The sequence below is a fragment of the Tympanuchus pallidicinctus genome, unplaced genomic scaffold (assembly GCF_026119805.1).
Source record: "Tympanuchus pallidicinctus isolate F22 unplaced genomic scaffold, pur_lepc_1.0 scaffold2, whole genome shotgun sequence".
In the NCBI taxonomy this organism is placed as follows: Eukaryota; Metazoa; Chordata; class Aves; order Galliformes; family Phasianidae; genus Tympanuchus; species Tympanuchus pallidicinctus.
In genome coordinates, this window is record NW_026294721.1 from 8,271,659 (window position 1) to 8,294,149 (window position 22,491).

The 22,491-nt window shown below is 43.2% G+C and overlaps 1 protein-coding gene across 16 annotated transcripts in view; it reads left to right on the plus strand.

The window, feature by feature from the left end:
* Positions 1–642: 642 nt before the first annotated feature.
* The window catches only part of ADD1 (adducin 1), a 57,895-nt gene continuing 36,046 nt past the window's right edge, over positions 643–22,491 (plus strand). For 15 of the 16 annotated variants that reach the window (XM_052683060.1, XM_052683062.1, XM_052683065.1 and 12 more), the window contains exon 1: positions 643–771. The gene's annotated coding sequence lies outside the window, so the exon portion shown is untranslated. Of the gene's footprint in view, positions 772–22,223; positions 22,263–22,491 lie in introns of those variants that run through there. The other variant, XM_052683061.1, reaches the window with a different exon arrangement.

Here is a 22,491-nt window from a genome sequence, read left to right on the forward strand (position 1 = left end):
TAAACACACCGCTGGGTCTAACGGGGTTCAGTACCAGATAGAAGCGACTTTGTTTAATGCGTGGGGTTTACAGCAACAGTTCTGCCCAAAAACAAACATTCAAAATGCAGACACTGTTTGCTAATTGTTAGTGATTACAACAGCAAATGGGATTAGGCATGCCTACAGCCAGCACTGTCTTGCTATCGGATTTGCAACAGTTATCCCGTCTACTTTGCAACCAAATCAGTTTCCAGCGGTTGAGACCAAGTTCTCGTGTGTCTCTAGAGCCTGCGTTTCAATTCTAAGTAGCGAAGATTAATCGCCAGAAAGCGCATAGCAAGTCTGGGAGCATCTTTCTATCGCACCGCTCCTCGGCAGTTACTCGATTGCTGCCTTTCTCTCTCGCCGTGCGCTGCTCCGTTCCACAGCGAGCCATCTCCACACGAACTCCACCCGCATCCCCGCGAGCTCGCCCCACAGAAAGCCCGCGGACTCAGCTCTCCGCAGCTGCCTCCCCTCACGCGCCTCCCGCCCCGCGGCCGCCTCCAGCCAATGGCGGAGCCGCTTGCTCGCCGCGCTCGCGCCCTCCAATGGGCGGCGCGATTGTTGGCCTGCGGCCCGGGGAAGCCGCACCCTGTCGGGCGGGGGCCAAGGGGGGGGGGGGGGGCGGAGCTCGGCGCTGGGGCCAGCGGCGGAGGCGACGGGCTCGGCGGAGAGGTTGCCCGTTGCGGCCCCGTCTTTCTCCTTTCGTCGCGCCGGTGCCCGCCGTTTTTTCTCATCCGCCCACGGGTGAGCGCTGCTGGGGCGGGCCGGAGGGGGCGAGGAGGAGGAAGGCGAGGGGCGTGCGCGCGCTGCGGAGGGGCGCAGCCGTTAACGGTCCGCGGCGGGCGGGGGCGCGGCCGGCGGCAGCGGCGGCGGCGGTGGAGGCGCGCGGGGCTGCGAGGGGCAGGAGAAGCAAAAGCGGGCGGCGTCGGTAGCGGCTCGCGTGGCCTCAGGAGGAAGGGAGGGGGTTGTGGAGATGCCTCGAAAACAGACGGCCGGAGCGGGGGGGTGGGAACGCGGCTGCTGCAGCCCGTTGCGGGGCGGCGGCGGAAGGTGCGATCCGGGCGGGATGCGGCGGCTGCGGGCAGCTCTGTCAGCTGGGCGCCGCGTTGCTGCCGAGTTGCTGCTGCTGCTGCTGCTGCTGCTTCCAGCTCCGATGCCCTCAGCGCCGCCCCCGCCGTCCTTCTGCCTCACCTGGCCGTTCTGCGGCGGGCGCTTGTTTTGTTTACTCTGCTGGAAAACGGTGCCTGTCCGTGTGTCTGCTTTTTGATGTCGCACGTCTTTCCGCACGTAAATACTCTGCAGTCTTTGGGGCGTTCTAAGGGTTGGTTGTTAATCTGCGTTGTCTTTAGGTGAAACCAGCCATTAGGGAAGGGGGAGAGATCCGGTCAGGCTGGAAAAATCCCTACGGTTGTGTTAAGACGAGCACTGGGTGGTATCTTCACGAGGTGCTGCCAATATTGTTTTTCTTTCTGCTCTCTGGAAAGTTGCTGCTGATCATGAGTGTTATGTACCAAAAGCGTTTTAGGGGACCGTTTTTCTATGGTGACACGTACCTATATGGAGCTCTGTGGAACACTCCTACCTTCTACTGGTGGGTTCTCGAATCCTCATGCTGCAACAACTGCCAGATATTTCTGTATGCTTTGCAGAAAGCTACAGGTATCTCTGAGCATGGATCAGAGACTCCTTAGAGCTGGAAGGGACCTCTGAGGGCCATTTCGTCCAACTGCCCTGCAGTGAACAGGGACACCGCAGCTAGATCGGGTTCCCCAGGGCCTGATCCAGCCTGGCCTTGAAAGTCTCCAGGGATGAGGCATCAATCACATCACTAGGAAACGTGTGCCTCTGCCTCAGCGCCCTCATGTAAAAGACTTTTTCCTTTCATCCAACCTAAATCTCCCCTTTTTGAGCTTACGGACTGTTTACATCTCTGGGCTTTGTAACATGACCAAGCGTGCTGATGGAAATCAGTAGTTCTTAGCTGTCCCAAGTATTATTCTTACTGATAGAATAAAGATTTTATTTTAAAAATAAAGAAATACAAACTTAGGCTCCTATTTCTTTTGTCAAATTGATTGATGTAAGAGCTGTGTTTCTCAATTTTAGAGTTGTATTCTGTCCCCATTTGTTATTATACAACAACGGACTGGCTCCTCATTTTGCAGCAGGTGGCTTTATATTCAGCAAGCCAATTTGATGTGATCATATAAAAATAGGCTTAAGTGAACATAATGTCTTATGGAGTTTGCTTCAAAATTTAAATCTGGTGGTTTGCTCAGAGTTTGCAGGAACTGCAAGCTTTTACATCTGTGCATCAGGATGCTTGCATGTTTAGGTATTCTGTAATTTTGCTGGCTTCCTGTCTTCTATATGAGGCTTCATGTGGGATATACTTCTTTTGCCAAAAACAGTAGTGCTGCCTGAGCGTTTTCTACTTAATGTTGGTGAATAAAAAGTGATGTGGGAAATCGGAACATCATGCTTCATCTGAAAGAAGCACTTTCGCCAGCACGTTTGCCAGTGAGTTCATTAGGGTATGGTTCGCTAATGCAGTAGTGAAGAAGGTCATTGAGTGAATCCGTATTTTTCTGTGACGGTTTCTTCAGTGTCTCCAGCAGAAAATGACTCATCTCTGTTCTCACTCTTTGAGGTTCACCACTGGTGTTGAATGATGTTTTGTAGGTACAGAATCAAGTCATTTGGTGAGAATATGTGGCCAAACCCATTGGAGTACTGAGAGGCTTACATGGCATGAAGCTGCTTCTGCCCCATTTGAGTCTGGTTTTGAAGGCTGGCTTCCCAGCATGGAGTGCTTTTAACAAATCTCCTTTACCAGCATTCTGTGAAATACCATGGAAGAAAAAAGCTGGGTTTCCAATTGGCTAATTCTGTAAAGAAATAAAGTAAAATATTATAATGGGAGGCTTCAAATGAGGAGAACCACTAGTTGGTTGCTAGTAAGCATCCAACTTCTGTGTGACAAGTACCTTCTGTATCTGGAGAGGTTAGGCAGTAAGCCATGTATCTCCTACTTTCTGGAGTTGTAGTTTTTGTAATTAATTTAAGAACTAACAGTGGTGAAGATTGAGACATTTGTAAATCCTACTATCTGTCCAGTGACTGACTCCTGCTTAAAGGGGAAGAATAAAAAGAAAACTTATCTATGCCTTTATGAGGAAGCGTATCAAACAAGTGTCGCCTTGGTGTTCTCGTGTTTCATGTGTCCTCACTGCGTGGCAAACTAAAAATAATGCTAAATTTCTGATGTTAATGCCTTTTAGACACTTAGAGTTATTGGTGCTTCATATTTTAAAGTCAATTGAGGAGACAAGCTGCTGGTTCTGCTGAGCAGGGTATTTGACATCTGCTGAACCTGGCTGAAAGTCTTCCATACCTCATAGAACTGTGTTAACAGATTCGAGAGCACTAACTTCTAACTTCTTTTAAATAGCTGTCCTTCAATTACATGAGTTTTGGAGTTTTCACACATTTCATCTATGCCTAGTCTTGCCTTTTATGTAACATTTCTCTGCAAGAGCGTTCTTTTTGCGATAGGGTTGAGAATAGCAGCTGAACAAACCTGTTGCTTAAGGAAGTTTGGGAGTGTGAATCACGTATGGCAGTGCACTTGTTGAGGAAAGCTTCTGTTCATTAGGGATGGTGATGCTTAAAAAGTGTAAATTGTTCAGATATTTCCATTTATGATAATTTTGGCCTTAAAATTACCCTTTTATTGGGAGAGGTAATGGAATGTTCAAGGTGACTTTGATGACATCCATTATCATCTCAATAAATTTCTGCTTTTTATTGAAATTCATCCTGGTAACCTTTGGTCAGATTGAGGAAAGAAAGCAATGTTTGCATCAGTCAGAGGATGTTGTTTACTGCAGTCTTTTCAGCCCAGCAGTCTCAGTGCAGTTAGTGGTTACAGTTGTGGGGGCAGAGGGAAGAGCAAAGATTGTGGGAAGCACCATTTCTAGAATTACTGTTTCCTCAAATCAGGTACGAGCTGAGGTAATGTCATTTGTCACAAGGGCTTTGGATTAGCGTTCTGACCGACCGCCCAGGTCCTGAGTACAGTTCAGGTATTACTGCGACTTGGGGAATCGTAGAATTTATCTGTTCATCATTTCAGGGCAAACTGAATTTTGGAGCAGAGCTGGATTTGAGGAACTGCTGCCAGTTGGGCTGGCTCAGCCATCTGTGTGCTTGCAGGCTTTGGTGGGTTGGCTCTTTGACCGTTAAGAAACTGAAGATGTTGTCCTTGTAGGTGTGGCTCAAGAGGACAAGAAGTGCTTGAACACCTGCCCAGCCTTGCTTCCTGGGTTGTGTTTTGAGAAATGATCTCTTCCTGCTCTGGGTGCACTTACTGTTCAGTGGTGGATCCGCCTCTCAACCTCCGACCAGTTGCGTTTGTAAGTGAGACTTCAAAGTCTTTCACTGGCGGCTGAGTGGCTTCCCTGCAGATTAATTAAAAATCAAAATATGTGAAGAAGAGCACATTTCAGGTCACTTTTAAAACTGGAGTATCAAGAGCAGCTCTTCAAAACTCAGGTTTGGAGTTTCCATGCTCTTCAGATGGGTCAAATATTGCTTTCAGTTTGTAATTGATAAATGCATCGTGTCTTCTTTCTTTTTTAAATTGCTATCTTTTATAGCATGTGCTGTTTTCTGATCTTGACTCACGAAATGAAAAAAAAAAAAAAAAAAAGGAATAAAACATGTTAGAGTTTTGAGCTTTTCTTCCATGTACCTACATGAATCACTGAGAAGAAGCCATGGAAAACATGAGTGGTAAAGGAGTAGTTAATCAGTAGCTCTTTATGGCATCTTTGATACTTTCTCATCAGAATAGAGGTTGAATTGTGGTACTTATCCATTCAAACACAACAGATAAGGAGAAAAATCAAATTAGCTAAGATCTTTTTCATTGGAGGCAGTAAGTGTTTTAAAACAACTTTGGGGTGAGAAAATATAATTTGACTTGCAGTGGAAACTTGGTTTATTTTAGATTTGCTTTCTTTTTCTATCTATGTGTCAGATTTCTATGGTGCTATCTGTGCTTTTTATCTCGGTTGTGGTTCAGATCTTACAAGGTCGGGTACACAATTTCAGCTTTGTTCTAGTTAATGAAGTTTTGCCAGATGGAACAAGCAAGTGTTTGGGCAACCCTGAGCACATGAAGGTTGTCTGCTCTTCTGTTCTTTTCTGGTAGGTTGGTTTGGATTTTTTGGTTTGTGTGTTTTTAAGGTTACTTAGAACTGTGCATATAATTATTGTCCCAGCATTGTCACTGTGAAAGTGAAAGGTGCAGAGTACTCAGTGACTTTAGTTCTCTGCTAATGGATGATACAGTTTCTTTAATTGTCACTATGAAGTACTGCTGAAAGTCTGTAGAGTATGTTCGCATGCAAAACATCCATTCCATGTAAAATTAAGGGAAGTGGGGCATTGCTAATGTCGTGCATTAACCGAGAGATGCAGCATACTTAGTTGTGCTTTTTCTTCTTCCAGAAAATCTTGTCTAGTGCAGCTTTGCTTATTAATCTTGAATGAGCACAGCTTCAAGTATTTCTGAAGCACGGGGCCTTAGTTCCTCACATTGTCACTGCAGCTTCTGAACACATAGCTGCGTTCAGCCAGCTTTAAGTAGTGAAGCAGTTACTTCAGGAATACTGGGTGCCTGATCACTTACTGATGACTTAAGTCACACAATTGTGCTCCACAGATCACAGAACCACAGGGGCTGGAAGGGTCCTCAGGAGGTCAAGTCCAACTCCCCTGCTAAAGCAGGAAACCCTGCAATGGGTTGCACAGGTAGACATGCAGCTGGGTCTGGAGTATTTCCATAGAAGGAGACTCCACAAGCTCTCTGGGCAATAAAGAAGTTCTTCTGCATGTTAGTACAGAACTTCCTGTGTTCAAGTCTTAGGCTGTTACTCCTTGTCCTATTGCTATGCACTGCCAAGAAGAGCCTGGCTTCATCTGTTTGCCTCCCACCTCCCTTTAGATATTTATAAACATTTATCAGATTCCCCCTCACTCATCTTTTCCCTAGGCTGAACAGACCCAGGTACTCAGTCTATCCTCATTCAGAAGATCAGAATCATAGAATGGCCTGAGTTGAAAAGGACCTCAAAGATCACCTAGTTTTAACCCCCCTGCCATGGGCAGGTTGCCAGCCACTAGTCCATGCTGTCCAGCATCTTGTCTTGATGCTCCATGCCCTTTACCATCTTTGTGGCTCTCTGTTGGACTCCTTCTAGGACATCCCTACCTTTTTTGCACTGGGGAACCCAGTACTGGACACAGCACTCCAGATGTGTTCTTGCCAGGGCAGAGTAGAGGGAGAGGATCTTCTCCCTTGAGCTGCTGCCCACACTCTTTAATACACTGCAGGATACCAATGACCTTCTTCAAAAAGGGCACACTTCCGACTTTGCAGCACTGATGAGAACCCTCTGAGCTCAGTCAGTTCTCAATCCATCTTGCTGTCCACTGATCTGTCCCTCATTTTTTAAGTTTCATAACAAGGATGTCGTGGAAGATGGTGTTGAATGCCTTGCCCTTGGTGATCCGTGTTAACTACTCCTTTTTCTCTTCTGATTGCTTAAATATAGCATCCAGAACAAGTTGTTGCATCACCTTTCCAGGGATGAAGGTGAGCTTCGTATAGCTTCAAGGGTCCTCCTTCTTGCCCTTTCTGAAAACAGGAGAAATGTTGGCTGTCCTCCAATCCTCGGGCACCTCTCCCATTAGCCAGGACCTTTCAAAGATGATAGTGGTTCAGCAATCACCTCTGTCAGTTTTCTTGGCACAAATGGGTGCATCCTAGTGGAGCCATTGGATTTGCGTGTGTTAATTTTGGCTATGTGCTCTCTGACCAGATCCACCTCAACCAAGGGAAAGTCTTTTTTTTCCTGGACACTCTCTTACCTCCAGAGTCTGGGATTCTTGAAGGCTAGTCTTAGCATTAAAGACTGAAGCAAACAAGGCATTCAGAAGCTCTGCCTTCTCAGCATTCCATTACCAAGGCCACCATATTTAGTAGGGACCCATGTTTTCACTAGTCTTCCTTTTACTGTTGATATACTTTAAAAAAACCATGCTTGTTATCTTTTACATCCTTTGCAAGGCTGCATACCTACAGGCCTTATATTCTTATACATTCTTATATTCTTCCCATGTGGACAGGCCCTTTTTCCACATTTAATGGACCACCTTCTTTCCTTTCATCTTGTCCACGAGTTCCTTGCTCATCCACGCAGGCCTCTTGCCACCTTGCCCCAGTTTCTTACTCTTAGGGGTGCACCAATCTTGAGCTTTATAGAATCATAGAATCACCAAGGTTGGAAAAGACCTAAAAGATCATCCAGTCCAACCGTTCACCTATTCCCAATAGCTCCCACTAAACCATGCCCCTCAACACAACATCCAGCCTTTCCTTGAACACCCCCAGGCTCGGTGATTCCACCACCTCCCTTGGCAATCCATTCCAGTGCCTGACCACCCTTTCTGAAAAGTAATACTTCCTAATGTCCAGCCTGAATCTCCCCTGCCATAGCTTGAAACCATTCCCTCTGGTCCTATCACTAATGACACGAGAGAAGAGGCCGACCCCCAGCTCACTACAGCCTCCCTTCAGGAAGTTATAGAGAGCAATGAGGTCTCCCCTGAGCCTCCTCTTCTCCAGGCTGAACATTCCCAGCTCCTTCAGCATCTCCTCATATGGCCTGTGTTCCAGACCCCTCACCAGCTTTGTTGCCCTCCAAAAAAAAAAAAAAAAAAAAAAAAAAAAAGGTTGGAAAAAGTGGTGCTTAAGCACCAACCTGCTGTGCTGGGCCCCCTTACCTTCTAACACTCTCGCCCATAGGAGACCTCTAAGTAGTCAAAGTTGGCTCTCCTGAAATCCAGGGTAGCAGTTCTACCTATTGCTGTGCTTCTTCCACACAAGTTCTTGAACTCCACCTTCTCATGATCACTGCATCCCGAGCTTCCCTCAGTCATCTGGCCAGCCCTTGTTAGTAAAAGCAAGGTCAGGTAGCACACCCCTCCTCATCGGCAGCTCCACCACCTGCATCAGAAAGTTATCATCAGCGTATTGCAGCAGCTGCATACACTTTGTGTACCTGGATGTGTTGCTTAGCCAGCAAATAGCAGGATGGTTGAAGTCCTCTGTGTGCAAGGGATTGTGAGGCTCCTTCCAGCTGTTTGTAGAAGGCCTCATCCACTCCTTCCTAGTGATCAGGTGGGCTGTAGTACACATCCACAACAGTGTCACCTATGTTAGCTCAGCCCTTGATTCTTATCCACAAGCTCTTCACTTGATCATCATTCCCCCAAGTGGAGCTCAGTACATTCTAGTTGCTCTCTCATATAAAGAGCAGCTCCACTTCTTGCCTTGCCAGCCTGTCCTTTCTAAAGAGGACATAGCCATCCGTGGCAGCGTTCCAGTCAAGTGAGCCATCCCACCATGTTTCTGTGATCACGGTGAGATCGTGGCTCCATCCCTGCACGTGGATCTCTAGTTCTTCCTGTTTATTTCCTTCACTGCCTGCACTTGAGAGAAGCAGAGGGTGCAGGTCTCTCTAGAGGGATGCAAGAAGGTTTAAACTGGGTCTGTGCTTAGGTGGATGGAGGAGCAAGGACAGACATAGGTCATTTGGAAGAACATGAGGACTAGGGATAAGGGAGGATAAAAAGGGAGATGTGGGAGAATTCAACTGATAGGAAATCATGTTTCTTCATTTCTGTCATCTTTCTTTAGGTTACAGAAGATTTTGATCATTTTTGGGTAAAATTCTAAACAATGAAAGAATTGCTTCGTTTTTTAATTGTGACTTCAAGTTTCCAAATGGTTTGTATATGATTCAGTATAAGGCATGAAATTCTGTTTTGATTCCAGAGTAATTTTTTTAATATAATTTTTTTGCCCACTACTACGTATAGCAAGGTGGTTGTTTTTCCACGCCTTCTTGAGCTTAAAGTAGAACTTAGGAGATGGTGAGTTTTCAGAGGTATTTTGTGATACTTCTGGTTATAACTGAAGCATTCAGTTTTGTGAAGAATAATGGTCTTAGATGTTTGTTTAGATCTCAACTGTACCTGTGAAATAAATCTTTTTTGTTTCCTTGTATGTGAGTGTAGGTGAAAGGTTGGTTTATTTTGGCAGCAGTGAATTCTGTAGAGCTTTCCCAAGGGAAGTGAATGTCCTTTGGGAGATCAAGTGCAAAATGTTCTGGTGCTTTTTTGATGTTGGACTAGATTACCTTAGAGGTCTTTTCCAACCTTAAAGCTTCTATTAAACTGTGTATTGCCATTCTGTAAATCTAGCAGAGTACATGGTGTGAGTGAAGAGACAGATTAATATAGATATATGTTTAATCTAGGGGTAAGTTATATCTTTTATACATCAAGAAGAGGTGGTGGACTTGCCTTGTTGGCAGAGGACCCTCCCGGTCTCTTTGCTGCTGCTGCCTGTATCCGGGTGGCTGCTGCTGTGCTTTTCCCACGCTGCTTTCCATCTCCTTGAGAACCTGTGCTAATCCTTCCAGTGCTGAGTTATGTGGGTCATCTTACACTGAGCTTCTTCCCTTTCTCCTGGAAGGAAAGGATTTGTGATTATAGCACTGAGTAACCATTTTGGCAACTGAGGCTTCCACTCCTACATCTGCCATAGGCTTTACTGTTGATCTAGGACATGCTCTGATGCTGCTCCATCTCTAATGGAGATGGGCAATGCGACCCAGTAAGGTACCTGTACCTCTACTTACTCGTTACTTTTGGGACAGCACTCCTTCCGGTAGCTTCCAGTTTCCCCACGCTGCAACAACGTGGACAGGAGCCAGGAGCAGAGAACTGCTAGCAGCACAAATTAGAGGAAGATAGTCTCTCAAATTGTCCTCTGGCCTGCCTGGCAACTGGAAAATAAAGGGTATTTTGGCAGCTGCTCGATGAAAGCCAGAAGTGGTGAACAGAAGGTTGGGAGGTTGGTTAAAATCTGAATGTCAGCCAGAAAAGCTGGACTCTAGGCTGTCTTGCAAATTATGAGGGCAGCCTTATTAATGTAACATTCTGGCTGGTGGAAAAGTTGCCTGGGGCAGAGTCTTTATGGGTCAATACGTGCCACTGAAGTGGGGAGGCAGCTCTCTGTGCCACAAGCATCAAAAAGAAACCTTTGTAGCTGCATTCCTACGTGGTTTGGATTCCTTTCTAACGTGAGTGGGCTAGTGAACTGAAATAGCTGGTCTCCCAAAACGACAGACTAGTCTCTTTCTCATCCTTTCTTTTGGTCATTAATGTACTTCTTTATTGATGTTGGAATAGTGTCCATCACTAACTATTTATATAAGCATTGATTACTCACCCCAAAATATGAAGAATGCTAAAGATTGCATAAAGAGAAGAGAGTAATTAGTTCCTTATAAACACAAATCCAGGATATCCTAATGTCACCTTTTTAAAGAGCTTATTTCTGCATTCCCAGGTTTACAGGGCATTAAGTCATTATTGTGGTCACATATGTTGTTGAAATATATAGGTGACTTACAGAACTAACATTTGGAAATTCATGACAGCACCATGCCTTAGAGCGCCAGGGTATTGCTCACTTACAATAGTGTAGTTATTGGAGGCAATTAATTAAGAATGAGGCAGGTTTTTAATGCATCCTGTTCTTTGCAGACCTTTAATTACTGCTAGAAGGCCTCTTTGTTACACAGAGCATCATTTGGGGTATTGTGACTTCTGATACATCAGTTACTGGTTTGAAGATGTGTCCTAATAATCAGATATTAACAGTAGGAGGAATAAACAAGGTTGTTTAATATGAATTTATTTGTGACTTCTTGTTCTACAATTTCTACTTGTTTAACGTAGTCTTTGATATGTTAAACGTTAATGAATGAGATAAATTTAGAGTTATTTCATTTGGAGACACTAAATCTATTCAAGCAAAGATCTGATGAACTGAGTGTGTAATCTCATAATCCCTTCCCTCCACCCTTCCCTGTTGCTATAGAAATCCTAAATTTGAACCTTACTGCTGCACTTTTTATTTAAACTGAGCTTAGTGATAGCTGCAGTGCAGTGTGTTCTCAAACCAAATATTGATAATGAAGGGTGGTTTTTTAAAATTTAGAATTAATATCAGAAGTAAAAGGGAAATTAAGTATTCTTAACTTGTTTTCTTTTGTTGTGGCTCTGGGGAGACTTCATAGCATTCATGTTTTCCTTCATGTTACCAGCAGTCATCTTTGGGGAGTGGGCAAACAAATAAAGACCCAACTAAACCAACCACCAAACAACAGCCACAAAATTATAAAGAAAAGAAAATAAGCCCCCGAAAACTCAAACCGTCTCTGAGCATCTCAGAAAGTTGTTAATAACTGCAGTTACAGGGAACACACATAGTGCAAAGGCCAGAACTTGATTTAGCATCCAAATGTTCTTGCAATTCCAGTTCTGCAGCAATTCTCAGGGCTGTTAGATGAGGCACTTTCAGCCACTTTTGGCATCGCTGCACTTCTGATGCAGCAAAACGTGCAGATGATTTTGGCAAGTGAATAAAATAATTGTTTTCTTATCAAATTTTACTTTTTATTATACATGAGTGTGACTTTTTTTCTTAGTGGAAATGCAAGAGCTAATGAGGTTAATAGCAAATTGAATAAGAACATGAGGAATATGCAGAAAATTGAGAAGGACTGATCTATCTTGTCAGGAAGCATGGAAACAGTGAAAGAAGGCTAAAAATAATTTAAGTGTGGGTGAAAACTGCACGAAAGGTTTCCCTGTCTCTAAAGATGGGGCATCAACCGCCTCTCTGGGCAACCTCTTCCAGTGCTTCTTTACCCTTGTCATTAAAAACCAACCAACCAACCAAAGAAACCCACAACTGGATAGCCCATCTAAATCTCCCCTCTGTTAGTTTGAAACCAGCTTCCCTTGTCCTGTCACAACAAACCTGCTGAGGAGTCTGTTCCTTTCTTTCCTACAGCCCCTCTTTACATACTGCAGGGCTGCTCTCTGATTTCCCCACAGTGCAATATGGTTCCATTAGAAAACTAGAGTGATGTTTATGTGAAAAATCATTTACAATGGTGTCAGGATTTGTTAAGTATGCATTGAGCTGGATGACCAGAAGGTGACGTATTGAAAGTGTGCTGGTGGTGGAGTTTGTCAAGGATCAGCTCCAAGTCTTGTTTCTTCATTAATCATTGATGCATTCCTTTCAATGCCATCAGATGCCTCCAATGCAGGTTTTGCACAGAGGGAATTGAGACCTTGGAACATGAGCAGTGGAGAGTATTACCTAAATTCTTCTCAACCATTATCGAGGGGAGAAAAATGAGAATTTAGAGTGACTGAGAGAATCGAGAATTATCGTCAGAAGGGTGCCTGAAAGCTTGTCTTTTTTGAACCTGTAAAACAAAGCATGAAGAGGTTATTCGCTAGAAAAATGAGTGAAATAACACAGGTGGGTAAAATGAGCTTCGTGAGCTGAAGGTATGAGAACAAATGGGTACAAACTGTCCAAGAATAAACCAAGTCTGGAAATTAGAAAAGATGGTTCCTAAGCAACAGAGGCAGAAGAGCCTGCGGAATCCTTCCCTTAGGAGTGGTGGCATACAACTGTCTTTAAGATGGAGCTAGTTAGCTTATGTAAGGGGAGGAGGGGGTGTAACATGTGGTTTTCCACAGTGCCTGGGGGTCTGGATCTTCCTCTGGATCCTGTCCTGTCAGTCACTGCAGCAGTTCCTTGACCAGAGACTGCAGGCGCATTGGAGAGCTGTTTGTTGGGCCGATAGAAGGCTTGCATTCTGATGTATGTAAATGCTTATATCAGGGGATAAAAAAATGCGTAGGCAAGTAGGAGGCTTTAAGTACTGGTTTATGTAACGCAGTGCGTTGTATCTCATGTAGTGGGTATATGTTACGAAATTCCTATTTTCACTGTAAAACCCCAAGTCAACACAGTATGAGCAGACTTTATAAAGAGCCCTGAGGTGGTGAAACCTTGTATCCATATTGAGATATCCTGCTGCTGTTCCTGTGGATTGCCATGTGTGAACTGAGACTGTCCATGCCAAGGCTAACGAGAGACACTCGTGTGTCTCTGCACAATGTAAGATTGGAGGTTTTGCAGAACGTTTGCAAAGAGGAGGGTTGTGCTGCCTTCTCCCTGCTTAATGGAAAGATACTGATCTGCAGACTGGGGAATTGGTGGTGCCTGAGGTCAAAATAGCTTTATAAGTTGTGCAGTTATGACACACTGAATCGCACTTTAATTCCTGCTGAGGTATTTCAGACCCAGGGGAGAACTTGTAAATGCTCATAGATACCATTGTTTTGCCAGTATCAATTGTGTACATTATTGGATGTGAACAGAAACAGAGGTAGAAATATAGCATCTATTCTTCTAACTATATATTCTTCTATTCTAACTATTTTCTGTGTTTTTGTATAAAGCTTCATTTTTGGAAGGAAGTTCAGGCGTGGAAAGTAGTTTGGTTAGAGCAGGACAGAAACGTGGTGTTGTTTGAAAGGTTTCTTCCTGACCATGCTTAATGGGTGTTATTGACTTCCCTTCAGCTGTCAGTTGAATTTCCTGTTAATTTTAGGTAGAAGTAATTTCCAGAGCAGCGTCCACCAAGTGACCAGTGATGTTTTCATTATTCATAAATTCAGTGTATTTTCATGTTTTATGAACAAATGTATAAAACTGTGTATTAGATCTTAGTCCTCCAAATTGCTTCAAGTAATTCCTTAGCCATAACATCAAGGGCTTAAATGGCACTTTGCACACACTTAAATGTTGAAGTTAGCCAACTTGCATTCCAGAAGTGGAACTTGATTGGAAAAGTGCTTGACAGCCTATATTTCAAAAATAAGTACTGTTTTAAAGGTAACCGTGTGTGTGTGGCATTATTTGCTATTGTATGAGCATTGTTAAAATTATATTTAATCTCTTTTTTTATGAAGACATTCATCCTTGTCATTTACTGTTAAATATATGTGAACTAGAGACAGCATCAGATAATAAAAGGAAAGAAGTCCTATGTAAGGCTACAACTGTTTGGCAGTCGTATCCAGCGATTGGATGACTCAGCAGAGACACTGCAGCTCTTTCAGCAAGGAGAACGTATTGCTGCTTTGAAGGAACATGGGAATGTAGGAGCACTAAGACGGCTCATGAATGTCTTGACGTTTTGTTCTTAAAGCACGTTTTAGCTCATCTAGATTAGAGGTTCTTATGTACATGGGACAAATTTGTAATATATAGGCTGCGATGGCTGGATAATGGTCTGTTCAGTTTTTATTACCATTAATTTTTTCTCAAACTATTATTAGAGATCTAAAGCACTGAAACAAATGACATTTCAGGTGATGATATTGTATAGGTCATTGGAAAAGAGCAAGGAAATAGAGGCTGACACAGAGGAAGATCAAGGGTAGGAATGATAACTTTCATAAATTAGAATAATTTAAGTGAGATGTGGTGTGTATTACTAAACATCTTCATAAAGCTGTCTGATTTTTGTGGTGTTCTTTAAGGTGCCTGAAGTTAAAGGGAAGAAAACATTGAAACATTTCCCATTCCTTAGCTGATAGACCTCTGGAATTCTGCACTGAATCAGGAACTAATAGGAAAGAAAATAGTGGACAAATACAAGTCAGGAGAGGTTGGTTTAGTTCAGGGAAGAGAGATGAGACAAATAAATTGAAATAGAATTAAAAAATAAACTGATACCATAAGGACAGGAACAGCCTTAAAAGTCTGGGTTAAATTACATGGAGGATTTTCACTAGGGTATTTGCACAGAATGTATCTCAAACACACCGTTTTGTTAAGTCACACGCTGTGTTGGCCCATGGCACTTACAGCATCGCCACGTTACGTTCAGGAGTTCAACTCAGTGTAAAGATTACACTCTGTATCAGTCATATGAGGAATGTTATAACGTGTAATTTTTTTCACAGTCTGAAGTAGCACACCAGATGTGTGTGTTAGTGATGCTGTTCTTCAAACTGTGCACCACTGGCCGTATTTATGGGAATGTTTGAGAAGTTAAGCCCCTACTTTGGCTATTTGGCAATTCCTGTCCATTCAGGCAAACACCAAAGCTTAGTCTCTAATACCCCAAACAGTGTTTACTCTGGCAGCTACAGAAACCATCGCTTACTCATGAAGTCATGAAGTTGGAAGTAATGGTGAGCCATTACTGGTGATAATGGTGATAGACTGAATACTTGAGCACTGGAATTGACAAGCTTTTGTTTAGTTATTAACAAAACCCTAACAAATCTGAAGCAAGTAACTTGTGGGGCTGAAGGTAGCTGAATTTAAAAGGGCTGCACGAAGTGCATCACTTGCAGGGGAGGCTTCTGGGAGAAATGTGATAGAACGTGATGGAATCTTGATACAGATAGAACATGAAAATGGTGTAGTAAGTATAATTTATTGTGTGTCTCTATAGACTGAAACATGGAGTGGCAGTAGGGCTTCTACAAAGAGTTTCTTTGACAACTTGGGTGCCGATGTTTCAGGGTCGTTGTCTGACTCCCAGCAGGTTTGACATGACTCTATCCTTGATGTTCAGTAATTTAACTTAGATTTCTAAGATGATAGGCACAGCTCTGGCTTGTGTGATTTTTAGAACATAGTGGATTTGAGAAATGTTTGGACAATGCTCTCAAACATGGAGTTTGAATCTTGGGTGGTTCTGTGTGGATCCTTGTGGGTCCCTTCCAACTTGGGATGTTCTGAGAGATGTTCTGTTGGAGGTTCTCTCTCTGATTTCTGGTTACTGCTTGGCAAATATAAGCAGATGTGAGATGGGAGTTTGGATAGGGTCTGAATAAAGGCAGTGTGAGTCACTGGAGTTGGTTTTAGGCAACCAAATAAGACATGTAGAAACATTTGATTTATTATTATTTTTTTTACATTTAATCTTCAAATGCTTGTTATCTACTACAATCCCAGCCTAAAGAAGTTAGTCTTTGAGGATGGATAGCAGTTAGTTTGATCTAGAAGCATGGTTATGTGTCAGGCAGGAACCTTCCATGTTTTACATTGTGACTTGAATGCAGAATGCATTTGTTTAATTTTATTCTCTCAATCTTTATAATGGTTGTAATTGAGTTTTCAAAATTGTACATATCTGTGCTTTGGATATTTGGGTTGTTCAGGGCAAGTGTGCATCTCTGTCTTGTCGTGATGTTGAGGCTTTCCTTGGGACTTGGGACTGCTTCTGTCAAGGCTGCCCGTCCCACAGGGTCTCAGAGTGCTGAATGTATGTGCAGCCAGCTCAGGCTCTTGGATGAGGGCTGCCTTCATGGATGGACTCAGTGCATACAGCAGGGCAGAGTGCGGGTGGTAATCTTGCAGTTTACCAGCTGATGTGGGAGAGGCTCCATTGCAGTAACTGAGCAAGCATCAGGCTTGCTTTTGTCTTCCTGCTGTGGCTTGTTTTTCCGTACGCTGTCTGTTCTCCTTCATTTGGTTGATTAATGTAACCCTCTGGAGATTAAAGTGGTCCTTGTTAAGAAACAAATAAATAGTCCCAGTGAAAGTGAGAGTGGTCAGGCTTCCTGAAGTCTGGGCTTCTGTAGATGCCTGGGCTTCTGAAGGGAACTTAGCTAAAGTGGGCACAAACTGTTAGTGTGATTTGTAGTGACTGCAGAAGTGGGATTACTGCACTTCTCCCCAGTTTGATTCTAAAACCCCAAAGTGCAAAAAGTGCAAAGCAAACACTTTTTGGTTTTTTTTTTTCCACTTGACAGTGATAGTCTTGGGTGGAAGGCCCAAGTCTGCATGATGCTGGTTTGTCAAGCTATATGTGCTTGTGCAATAGTTGCCTAACAGGGGAGGTGGCATCATCAGGAAGGCTGTTTCCTCGTGGTGTTTCATCTCTTGCTGTGTAGGTGTGCTTGACCCCAGAGGTTTACCCAGAAGTAGGAAACACAACTGCATAACTTTGGAGTTGGGAGCGTGTTCACACTCCCCTAGGTAAAAGAAAAACAGAAATGAGTTGCTCCTAAAATAGAATTCATTGGGGCATTTTGACATGCTGTTTCCTCATATGGAACAGATGACAATCTAATGCAGGAAAATGAGTTCCAGTAACATTTTTATGCATAGTTCATGTCTTTCATCTTTAGATTAAAGCTAAGGCTGCTCCAAGAGAGCGAAAACAACACGCTCTTGGATTTGGGAACTGTGGAAGGTGGTGAACTGTGCCTTGCAGTCACTTCCAAGTCCTACATGAAGGCCATTAGCCATCTTCAAAGAGGCCGTGTGTACAGAGTGCTCAGAAATTTTCAGTGTAGGGCTGAAGAAGAAGAATGCAAGCCATGTTAACTTCCTATGCTTCTGCCTTTAAGTAAAGGAGTTAGAAATGCCTGATTCACCACCTCCTAAAGGAGGTGTTTTGAATTTAAATAAGCTTGGCTGTTGGCTGGTTTGCAAATAGGATGATGATGCATACTAAAGGTCTGCATTTGGATGATTTTTCATTTGAAAGTGCAGTGAAAGTCTCACAGGGAAGATTTGCTTCAAAATTCGTCTTTAGTTTTGCGTTCTCCAGGTTTCCTATGTGGGTTAGAAAGATACAGCAAGATACTTAGATTCTTGAGGATAAATTTTCAAGTATGTCAGATTGGATCACATTGATGTGTATTTTGCAGTAACTAAAACAAAGATACTTATTTCCTTCTGCATATAGGATTTTAACATTCTTTCCAAATCTGCTGCATCAAAAAACTGATTTGGTGTTGGATCTTATTAGGATTTCTGTCCTTTCCTCCCTCTCCCATCAAAGTTAGGAAGCAGTTTGAAAGCACTGGGAGTGCCACCTACAAAAGCCTCAGGTAAACATGAGTGAGACACTCATGAAAAATTCAGGATCTCTACCATCTTCACCTGCCTGATCTGAGCCTGCATGAAATCTCCAGTCTCTGTTTTAGCATCAACCTCATTTACGTACCCTAATTCTCTCTTGGAGCTCTGGCTGATAGCACACCCATCAGCAATGCTTGTGCTGCTTTTCTATCAAGCCTGCTGTTCCAGCGCCATGTCGGCACGCTCTCTAATCACTGCAGCAGCTCCTGAGTCACTTGCATGCTCTGCCAGAAAGTAATGGCTGAGGTTCATGCATCTTGTTGCCATGCATATTCAGGTAGTTCCTTCTCAAAGATCTCAACCTGCCAGTCTTAAGACCTAGGATTACATTTTCTTGGAAGCATTTGTTGCAGGATCTCAGGATCTTCAAAGGTACATCAAACATGAGCTCAGGCGTGCTGCTTCTTGCTGGCTCACAGCTCTGTTGCCAGCTAGTGGTACACTGTTATTTGGCCTCTTGGTCCTTCTTCGTGTGATTTCATGATCTTCCAGAGCAGCTACATTAATTGCCTATAATTTTCTTAATATTACTACTTTTTTTTTTTTTTTTTTTTGCTAATGTTCATTACTTAATTGTAAGTAGCAATGAATGTTACCAAAACAAAAATGAGATACTGTAAAACAAAGACAATGTTCTAGTGTACCTCTGTTTCAGATATAAGATGCATATTGAAGGATGAGCTCTTATTAGAAGGAAAAAAAAGTCTGAGCATATGTCATGTCAAATTCTGTGCACATTCAATTAGTGCTGCGGCGCAGTTGGTGGCTCTGGAAGTTGTGTTCTGCCCTTCTGTCCTCCCAAGTCCGTGCAAGTCCTGTAGAGGAGAAGACAGAGCAACGGACGTATTAGCAAATGGGATTTTGTGGCATAAATAGATGTTGTATTGACAGTCTAACATTAGTGACACTGTTCTCTGTTGTAATAAGTAGGGACTGTGCTAATACTTGGTTTCAGCCTAGAAAGCAAAACTGATATGCTTATGGGATTTCAGCTTGGCCTTGCTTTAATAAGAGCCTCTTGTCTCTAAATCAGGATGTAAGAGCTTATGTAAGACCTGTCAGTGAGGTTTAATAATTTCTGATGAATGAAGAAGTTGAACTTAGAAAGTTTGTGAATTTTCAGTCCTCTTTGAGGAACTTTTTATAAGTCTCTAAGTTCAGCGTGTCTGTAGAGTTGGAATTAACTGTAAAACAATCTACTAGCTCATGTGCTTGATTTTTATAAAGTGAGCTCCTGGCTGTGCTAAGTCTAGGGCTGTCTTTGTATAACTGAGGGAGGTGATGACCTATTGTTTCCTCCCCCATAAACAAGGTACCAAATGTAATCTAACTTTTCTGTTAAAAGTGATTATTGCAGAACAGTTCAAAAAGTTAAATGCCGTTCTGTTTGTTGCCAGCACAGCTCTCAAATCTCATTCCTCACTATTCAGTCTCTGCAAAAATAACTGGATCCTGCCCAAAAAGGGGCCACTTGGCCTGCACTGCGTGTTTCGGTCGGTCCTCTATGCATCGTATATCTAATGGTTCAGGCACTGAAATTTATTGTCTTTCTAAAGTCTCAGGAAAGCATTTGTGTTCCTGTTCAAAAATGAGTTGTCATCTGGAAGAGCTTTTGTTATTCACAGTGCTTTAGGAAAGCACAGGGTCCGGGTGGCATGAACAGTAGTGGATGTTCCCAATGGTTTAATACTTTAAAGCAAGATTGTTTTTATATGCATGATAACATTGGGTGTGTGGGTGGGGTTTTTTGGTTGGTATTTTCTTTTCCCCAGGACACTGATGTGGCATACCCATTTGTTTCCAAAACATTTTAAAATAGGTAGATTTTCCTGTCTGATTTTAGAATGTCCAGCCTTCTTCACTTAAAACAAAACCAGTGTAGTACCATTAGGGTTTCAAAATTTGTATTTCCAATATAGGAAAAGTGAGGAGATGCTACTGTCATCATACTGCACAGCAGAGGGGTCTTGTTAATTTTGGATGTTTTGCTGAACCCTGAGGTCACAGAACATCAAGAAGGAAGGAGAAAGGTACTCTGTCTCAGTCTTTGGTCTTTGCACCCGGCCTGCTGTTATTTAGGGAACCTGTAACTTGTATACTCGTGCATTCAAATAAGCACAGGAGTCTTCTGCCTCTTCTTTATGTTTCTGCCTAAAGCTGCTTATGAGTTCCCTGGTTCTCTTGCAGTACTGCAGCCTCTGTTCTGCAGTGGGGAAGAACCCTCACTGTTCCTCTTCACCTGGTGTGTTAGAAGAGCCCCCAAGTTACTGATGGACACTAGTAAAACCTTGTCCGTCATACTGGGTCTGAAGCCACCTGCACAGTGTCTGTGTGTCTCCTTGGGCTTGCAGTTCTGTGAGGCAGCCACAGGCTGCCCTCAGGTGAGTGTGAGTGCCACCTCTGTGTAAGCAGGAGGCTTTCCTTCCAAGGGACTGCCTGGAATACCAGTGAACAATTTGGGGTCTTTCATGTCTTCAGATCTGTTGTTTCCTAGGAAAACTTGATTTCAGGTGTGCATATTAAAACTGTAGATCGATTTTTTTTTTTTTTTTTTTTTTTTTTTTTTTTTTTTTCATTCCAATTTATTACATTGGCAAATTAAATACCTATTTTTACTTCAGCCAGCTTGGGCTCTTCCCTTGATAAATTGAATGTTAGGAGGCAGTTCTTTACAGAAGGAGAGGTGAGGCGCTGGCACAAGCTGCCCAGTCAAGCTGTGGATTCTCTGTCCCTGAAGGTGTTCCAGACCAGGTTGGATGGGGCTCTGGGCAGCCTGGTCTGGTGATAGATCTGGAGGTTGGTGGCCTTGCCTGTGGCAGGGAGTTGGAACCTGATGATCCTTGAGGTCCCTTCCAAGCCAAGCCATTCTGTTCTAAATGATGTGTGCATTTGTGGTTTCAACAATTAGCTTTGGAATTGAAAGCCTAGCAGCTATTAGCAACTTCATTTTGAGACCAGTGTCTGTTTTTGAGACAGACACTCGGATCGGTTTGTCTCAAGCTTTCTCAATACCCCTGGCATAAAGCTGGGGCCCTGCTCTTAGGAGAGCTGGAGCTCAGATTTGCCCTGTGCTCAGAAACGTGTGGGCACAGCTTTGTTGGCGAGTTCAGCGCAAGGCCTGGGAAGTGCATGTGGGTTCACAGAAACCTAAAAATAACAGGACTTGGGTTAAACCTCTTTATTTGTGTGGGCTTGTGACCCTAATTGCAGTAAATGTAATGGAACACAAGCTTTTTTAGTTGCAGTGAATGTAATGGAACACAAGCTTTCTGGTGTTACCACCATCCATGAATACTAATAATGGGGGAAAAAAAATTAATGTTGCACTGGCCGCAGATGCTTTTGTCTAATTAGAAGATGAAAGATGAAAATGACAGCTATTCCTCTGTTGTACTGGGGGGCTGGTGTAGCTGATCCTGTATGACATCAGTGGCAACATGTAATGCTGCAGATAAGCAGGGCTAGGAAAACACTTTTCAACACTGCTTTCTGTTCAACAAACATTATCGTTTTGTCAGTAAGACAGAGTTAGTTGTGTCTACTACAGCCACTTTTATTCTACAGGCTGTTCAACTTCACACAGCTTTAAAAATAAAAAGGGGGAAACAAACAAGTGAAATGAACCTACAGAATTCTCTGGACTAAACAGCTAATGGCATCTGAGCAACCAGTGACACAGGTGAAGGTATTCAGGAACGTGCATCCTTTTGGTCACTGAGATTGGTTAGGTAAGATGAACCTGAATTATTCTGATGGCAGGGTTGCACTTCATTAAAAAGAGATAGAGATGCCCTACCTGATCTTATGGAAAGTTTGTCCTAATCACAGGCTAGATCAGTGTGACCTGAGCACAAGAGAAGGATTAAGGAGGATTTTTGGTAGTCTTCTGCCTGACATTCAGTCTCCTCCTGTCACCAGCCTACCCTCAGGATAAGGTGCTGTATGAATAAACAGGAGGCACTAGAAGTGTTTTGGAAGCAGTAAATACATGAGCACATTGTGCATGTAGGAACTTTCTTTTTTTCTCAAAGCCTAAGAAAGAAGGCAGATTCAGAGATTTCAGAAGCAGACAGAACTCTGATCTCAGCACAGGCACAGTAAGATGTATTCTGGAAGCTGGATTAAAGCTTATATTTTGAAAAGACTCATGAAGCAAAGACACAGGATTCCAGTGTCTGTGAATAGGAAACTTCCATCTTGATTCAAGGCTAAATGTGTCTGACACTTGCTCTCCAGCATGAAATCTGTCCATGTTTTTCTTGGCAGGACAGACAGGCCCTGAGAGCAGCTCATTCTGTGTACCCAGACAGGTGGAGCTGCTCATCCTGCTAAGGTAGTCCTTTACCCTCTGCTTCATTTCTGTAGCCACTGCACTTCTGTAGTATTTCATTCCTTTTTGAAGTGTGTATAGAAGGACCAGAATTTATATCTTAATAGCGTTTTTGTTTCAAGGTTAGGGAAACTAATTTTGCTGCTTGATGTTCTTTATTTTATTTGGTGATTACTGTAGACTGTCTGGTCACAGCACTGTCTTTGCACCTCCTGGTAGTCATTTATGGTTG